Raw genomic sequence first — 8,193 nt, forward strand, 5'->3', positions numbered from 1 at the left:
GCAAGTCCCACTCACTGTACATATATAAAAAAGAAGCTGAGTGCTTTCGTGCAGTGCACGTTATTATATACGTTCGGTAAAAACATAAACACAATAACGGATAGTTTTTGTATAGCTATGTGGGGCCCACCTTGATGTATATGTTTTATCTAAACCGTTTATCCATTTTGACATATCAATTAAGGCATTGAGAAAAAAAATAACATATATTAAAGGTTGAAGTGGGCCACATTATATGAAAAATTAAATTAAATTCATACGAATCCGAATCGTACCCAACTCGATCAGACTCGGTTTCTCTGACCGAGTTGGACTCTGTTCGGGTCAGAAAAATTATGTATCGGATCTGTTCGGGTCAAGTGACCCGGATTTGATTCCGAATCTGATCGAGTCCGGGTCCATCCATGGCCATTTCGAATCTGATCGGGTTGAACCCAATCCGCTCCGATCAGGACCGATGCCCACCTCTAATGAGCGCCGAGTGCCGATTACCAGAAGGCCGCACTTTTCACTATGTCATGGTTGGTTGGAAGGGGGTGCGGCCTTACCCGCCCGAGAGGAGGGTGCAAAGCTAGGCTGAGTCTGAACAGCTCGAGGAATGGGTCCGCTATCGACGAGCCGAGTCAGATATTGGCAGGTGGATAGTGAGGTCTTTTCCACTCACCTTGTTATGCGCGATGGGGCAGCAACCTGGTTGGAGTGTACTAGACCCCGGTTATATTCCGGAGTTGAACTGTATTGATATGTGGACTCAGATGAGGAATTGTGTGCTTGAGTTGCATCTCGCATCGCATGGCCTTGGTATGGCCGACATCATTCATGCCTTGCATCGCAAAGCCTTGGTACGGCTAATGGTATTCATGGATTCATCAGCATGTTCCGCATTACTCTGATACTGCATAACTGTATTACTACCTTGCGCACACACTCTTATCACCCTCTAAGCTTTCTATAAGCTTATACACGACCGTTGCGTGCAAGTGACGTTGGACCGCAGCAGCGCTAAGGCAGGAGCTCATAGCAGATCATCTTGGAGCTTTTTGTCCATTATCATTGTATTTCCCTTTATACTCATTGTACTTATAAAGTTTTTTATCATAGTAGAAATGTGATGGAATTTTTGGTTGTTATTTGTGGGTTATTCCTTTGGTATGCTTATTATAAATCAAACTGACGTTGAAAATCCTCCTCGTAGCATCCCAGGATCGGAACCTGGCAAATGGGCACTGGGAGCCGAGAATGGGGTACAATGGAGGCTATCAGCACTGGATTCAGTAATCGAAAATTTTTTGAGCCCGGTTTTCAAGTTTAGGGCGTGACACTGGGTAAGCCGGGGAACCCTTCGATACCTAAGTCGGGCTAGGGAATCTGGGTCTAGGTTAATAATAGAGAGGGTGCGAAATATTGCGTACTTGTAACCGGTGTTCGTGTTGTTGACAATTTGTCGATATTATCGCCGATAATTTCGATGTCACTACACTGGCGACACCGAAACCCCAAGTTTTCATTTCTCTACAGAATATCGACGAAATTTTTGGCGAGAACCCATTTTTCGGCGATATCGCCGATAAAAATGGGTTCTCCCTGAGAATATCGGCGTGGTGTGGCTAAAATAAAGAAAAAAAAAAACTTCAGTTTCACGATTTTCGTACCTGATCGGAACTTGGAAGAACAAAATCACTTTGGCCTCCATCGACAACTCTGGTAGGTAAGAAAAACCTTCAAATTTCCTCCTTTTTCTGATTGGAATATCGATGTCACAATTTCGGCGAAAATATGAAAATTTGTCGGATTTCCCCTCGATTTGGGTCTGATTTAGAGTTACGAAACCATTGGTCAAAAACCCATCAGCGAGAAATCCTCTCTGTCACGCCCCAAATCCGGTGACGGATAGCTTCCGTGATGTCCCGAATCCGGCACTCGACTTCCATACACCAAGTCCTGAGTTTGACGCATCACAAGGAAGATTTTTAACTGAATTTTTTTATATATAAATATAATAATACCTGAGCATGAAGATCCATGATCAAAATACCAAGCAACATTCTCCATTATAAATCCTGATGGTTACAAGTACAATGCTTCCCAAAAGGTACATAACGTCAACATTGCCAAATCGAAAACTAAATATAATGCATCGAGAAAGCTAAGTCTTCCAAGTTTCTCCAGCCCTGAAAAAAATGGAAAATAGGAAGCTTAGGCAAAAAGCCCAGTGAGTGCACTCGTGTGTGCAGTGTGTCATACATGTAAGCAAAATAAATATGCCACAAGGAAATCATATATAGTGAAAGGCGAGTAGTACGTAAGGTATGATACCGATGCCAATGCCAATGCAATACATATGCATCATAGTAATCCTCCAAGTCAATGCTACCAGCATCACCAAGTCATATTTTCATTTCTCATATACTATAGCCATAACCGTATTACACGCATCTGCAATCACATCATCATCATCATATTGTCATACCATATCATAACTATATGTCTCGGGAAGTACTGTGGTCGATACCATGCACCAAACACTAGTAATCGACCTCGCATACCCTCCCTATGGTGGACTTCCACCAACTGTATATCATAGAAAATACCGTTGTCGATACCCATGCACCAAACACCAGTAATCGACCTCGCATACGCGCCCTGCGATGGACTTCCACCCAGCATGCCAGTAGCGGACTTCATTCGCACTTCTCCTCGCCGGTGAGTCAGACCGGTCCCTGTTTGCACGTCAGCCCTTAAGCAGGTTGGACCCACCTCTTCTCAACCCGACCTCATCAGTGGGAGTCAAATCCATGACTCATGTATCTACTCAGCCCGACGGTGAGGTAACCCTAGCTAGCATAGGGGTTTAGGGACTTTCAACCTAAGGGGCACATCATCCCCTACTATTTTCACACTTTCGGTGTCCCATTCATTTTCAGGGATAATCCAAGTCATCATAATAGATGTACATTTCATCGTCAAGATCCAACTCATGTTATACGGCACGACTGTGGTATTTCGATCATCATATATGTTATGATTATACATGAATTCAAGCAATCATGATAAGGCATACGTTCCAAGGCAAAAATGACGTATAATCATCATATGTCACTATCAACTATATCAATCCATAATCATGTGACTAAATTAAAGAGAGCATGTCTTACACATGAATAAATGTATTGAAGTACACTTGCACATACCATCATTCCATAGTACATGAGTATGATCAATATTAATAAGGTTAAGTAGATGAATTTAGTATGCTAGGGAGTAGAACAACATTAATCAAGTATTAAATCACATGCTTCTATTAACCACAATCATTGAGATCACTAATATTATCCATAACTATCATAATTACGAGCATTAATTATAATAAGAGTTACACCATATCCTTCGCAAGATAGATATTCCATTAGTGGTTATGATTTTCTTCTATTGGGACCACATGGTTATACCCTAACTGGGCCTTATGGTTAATGAGTGGTGGTGACGCAAAGTACATGCACCAAGTGGTTATGAGATGAAAGGCTTAACATATAGTAAATGAGCCACAGGATGAATGGTGCTAGCGAAACTCATATAATGTAGTGGACTTCACCTTCACGTGGGTTGTTAGTAAATTGAATTTACAAATAATTATTATAGTAGTTCTACAATAGTTTGGAAGGCACAGGTAAACTTCATAAGATATAGTTACGGTTGGATAATGCGGGTTTACCTTATATAACGTAGTGGATCCTACTTCCAAGTGGTACTGCAAGTAGATGGGTCTACACACGAATATTACGGTGGCACCCAATAAGTAGATAGTATATGTAACTCACATACATTATGGTAGTACAAAGAAGAACGGTTCAGATGTACAAGACACACGACAGTGGGCTCCATGATTGAACTCTTTGGTTGGTAAAACAATTGAACAGTGCGGATAAAATACGTACATTGAGTGGGTTCATAAGTGCTTAAAAGTTATACATTCAATTAGCACTATTTCATATCGTCTGACTTATTTAGGAATTGGATTTACGTCATTTTTGAATTATATTCTAGAATTAGCTAGACTAATGGATAAATGGTGAAATATGCAATGCTTACATCAAGGTAGGGTCCATAATTAATCTGACACACGTCCTAAGTTCACGTAACCAAGAGGTTACACCATCAGCATAGTCCACGAGTCTGAGTAATCACACAGTTCTCATATGCCCACATGGTCTTATGGCCACTCCGTTATCAAAAGTCCATATGGTTGAGTGGCCACAAATGTCACTCTACTTGTCATAATAATTCAAAATATTCAAACCTTGTTAAACAATCACAATCGCACCCACCATTCATGGCTACACTACATTATACTACAAACAATTCACACGTCACATAGCTAATGACTCATATTCGCATGATTAAGGGCCAAGTACTACCTTTCATCACATCACATATATTTTAGTGGGCCCCACATCAGTCTCATTAATGAGCATAATATAATAATCGTACTTATGTCATATTACACTGAATTAAGGGTCATGCTAATATCATGTTGTATAATCCAACTGCACATCACAATTCATATCATGACTAGGTAATCCAAACATACAATCTGGTTGTATATGATTCGAGTACCATAAAATGTCGATAGGAATGTGGTCACGTGGTTGGGCGGCTACCAATGCCACTTGATTTCATACTATTACGTGGCCTTGTGCATATTTCACAATCGTACGATTAGATGGCTACATATACACCACCTTTGTACAAGATTAGGTGGCCATACTTATACGACATGACCTCATGATCAAGGGATAAGCCCCAACTCACTACATCGCCTTGTTCATACCCATCCACTCCATCACACCCTCACACTAGATTAAGCGGTTATTCACACATCTTACAAACATAATATTAAAAGATAAGAACCACCATTTTTGTACCAGTAAGTGGGCCATACAAGATCACGAGGTCGCACAAGTAAGTGGGCTGCAAAAATCACCAGTTCATTGGTTTAAGTGTGCTAGGGAATTTCAGCTCAAATGATAACTTCGTGTTTTCAGTTAATCTAATGGTGGATAACTTTTGTATGGTTTGGATGTCACATAAGCATAATAGTGGGGCACGCAACAGCCCCCAACAAGCTTGGATGGCAAATAAACTCTATAGTGGGTCCCACATGCTGGTGGACCCACTTAGTTTTGGGTGAGAAATAAACATTAAAGTGACTATGACAAGGTTGGCAATGGTAGAGGGTCGCCATCTGTGCAACACAAATGGACAGGTTAGATATCTTCTAAGCATTATCGTGGATCATTAAAGGTTTCAACAATGGGCATTTTGGGCTTGTCCAAGTGGGTGGGTCCCACTGATGTGGTAGGGCCACACTTATTCAGTCTGCAAAAGCTGATAGATTGTAACACCCCGATCTTTTCAATACCCGAGTATTGAAAGTCCTCGAGTGTTACTATGAAGTTTAACTTGATACATGCATGTGTACGACACCAACTTAGCTATCCTATACCTACATCCATTCCCCAACAAAAATTGAACCATTGGAAATGATCTTCTTTCATAGATCAAGCCATTTGACCGTAAACTTCAAGGTAAGACTCTCTGTCATGAGATCTAACGTACGTGTCTTCCCTTAAAGGAATTGACAAATAACTCCCTATCCATAACAATTTAGATATACATTCTTTTCTAAGCATTGCTTAGAAGCACGTCTAAAACCATGTGGAGCCATTAGATTTCAGAAAACCCTCATATTAATAATAATTAGGAAAACGCCATTGCCTAGGCCACTTGATTCTAGATCACATGGTTTTCACTATCCGTTTAATGCAAAATTTTATACCATGCCTAATTACCAAAAATTAACCATACACGTCGAATTTCAGGCCTTAGATCACAGTAAATCAACTACTTGACCTCTACATCCGTTCATACACTTATCAGATCAAGATTCCGATCCGTCCATCTTATTCACACTATATGAATATGCTTAGCCCACCATTAGAATCAGAATCTGAGAAACTTTCATGTATAAGAAAGTTACTCGAATCTAACGTTATATAAGTCTTACCCCTAATCACTATGGAAACCCACGTTGTGTTTACCTATTCACAAAACTGACCATACATCTACCCATATGCATGGTTAGAACCGAATATCAGGATGAATCGGTCATTGTGAAGATCTTCGGGTTTAAGTCCCAACTACTTGGTAACTTGTCAATCGGAGGTGTACAAATGTCATTTTGAATTACGAAGTGTGCAAGCCACTAAAGGAGCATCTTGGACATCCTTGAGAGATCGGGGCCCAAACTGGACCAAGAGAAATAGCACGAAAAATGAAGAATGTTTGCTAAAATTGAAGAAATTCGGGCGGCGCACTTCGACGTAATGGACGTCGGAAGCTAGTTGAGAAATGAATGGCAATATCGTAAATATTCATGAATGTCATTTAGATACTACCGTTGAAGCTAAAACATAGCGTACGGCCCACCCGATCAACAGATCTGTCTCATTTTTGGACCTTAATCCTAGCAGGATATGTTAAATACAATGAACAGAGCGGATCGTACAATTACAAGTAGTAAAGTGGACTTCTCGAAAAATATCTCAATTCATTCAAATTTCTACGTGCATGGGATTTCACGGTAAATACCATTTAATGCATTATCAGATCGTGCGGCCCACTTAAAGTTTGGATCTACTTCAAATTACGTACCATGGGTTATCACGGCGTGCCAAAGACGGTGAATGGAGTAGATCTTCCGAAAGATCATCATAGGTGGACCCCACCTATTTTGAAAAGAAACATTCAGAAATTGGAAGTGACGGTAGTTTCCACCACCATGTCCCTACAACATATGGACCCAATCATCTGGTAAATTTCAGGGACTATTTTAGCCATTGGCATTCAATTTCAGAACAATCTGACCATTAGATCAATGAGAATCCAACGTTAAAGCTAGGAATCGACCTGTATGGCCCACCTAGACCTTAAATCAGTCTGATCAACAGCCAAGGTCCGTTAGTGGAGCTTCTAGAACTCAATGGATGAAGTAGATTTGGCAAGGAGTTGGTGGACCCTACATCTAGATTTAGAGTGTGCACACAGCACGTGTGCACCAGCAGCACACTGAATGGCATGCGTGGTCAGACCAGACTCTGACCCGCCATTTCCTGAAAATGAGAATTCTCCCGCTGCGCTATCATTTAAAACACGGCTCGTTGTGTTTTCCCCTCCCTGTTTGATCGAGATATGGCCCACTATGAGGGGCCATCTCAATAATCCAAACCGTCCATTTGATTAAAAAGGTAGAGCTACCCAGAACCCAACTATCCCGTACGATGAGGCATCCGTGCATGTGCACAAATAGGGCCCAAACAAGGCTGCTTGCGGCACCTCCAAAAACGGAAAAGGATCCGTTTCCACTTTTGTTTGCCTGACAGGCGATCCGCGTAGAGGAAAACCTCTCAATCCCAGCCGTCTATTCTAGCACATCTCGACCCTCCATTGTTGCCACATAGACCGTGGTTTTCAGAGAAAACCAGGGGCCGGTTTCAGCTCCTACCCATGGTATTTGAAGGCAGTTTCTACCAGATCAAATCTGGGATGTTCATTGGCGATCCGACGGTCCTGAGGAAGTTCGGGGCTTGATTTAAGCTCAAAATATGGGGCTGAGATGGGTCTCTCTCTCTCCCACACCCTTACCGCAGCTTGAAAACTGACTGTCTTCTTCACCATATGAACCCACCATGAAAACAGCAATGGAGCTCCACTCCCTTGCTCCTGCAAACTTTCGGAGGCTTGTCCGCACCACATGGAGCCTTCGTTTCGAAGAAAGACCCACCCGACGTCAATCCGCCATTAACACCAGCCCTTCTTCCTCATCGAACCCGCACCGAGTTGTCCCGAGTTGGAGCGAAATCAGGTCGAGCCATGGGCTCTGTCAGGCCTCTGAAATAGCAGAAAAGAGAAGAGAAAAAGAAAATGGAAGAAAGAAGGAAGGAAAGGGAGAGGGAAAAAAATAGAAAGAGAAAGAAGGGAGTGTGGGTGTGCACGTTCCAACTCCAGGCCAAACTGAGTCAGGTAACCCTTCTCTCCATCTCCTCTTGAGACTCCAAACTAAGCTAAACAAGGACTTCATCAGGTCTTGCATCAAGCTGAAATTGACCCTTGTATCAAGCTGAAAACAGGCTTTGA

This window comes from Magnolia sinica, chromosome 10, assembly GCF_029962835.1.
Source record: "Magnolia sinica isolate HGM2019 chromosome 10, MsV1, whole genome shotgun sequence".
Taxonomy (NCBI): Eukaryota; Viridiplantae; Streptophyta; class Magnoliopsida; order Magnoliales; family Magnoliaceae; genus Magnolia; species Magnolia sinica.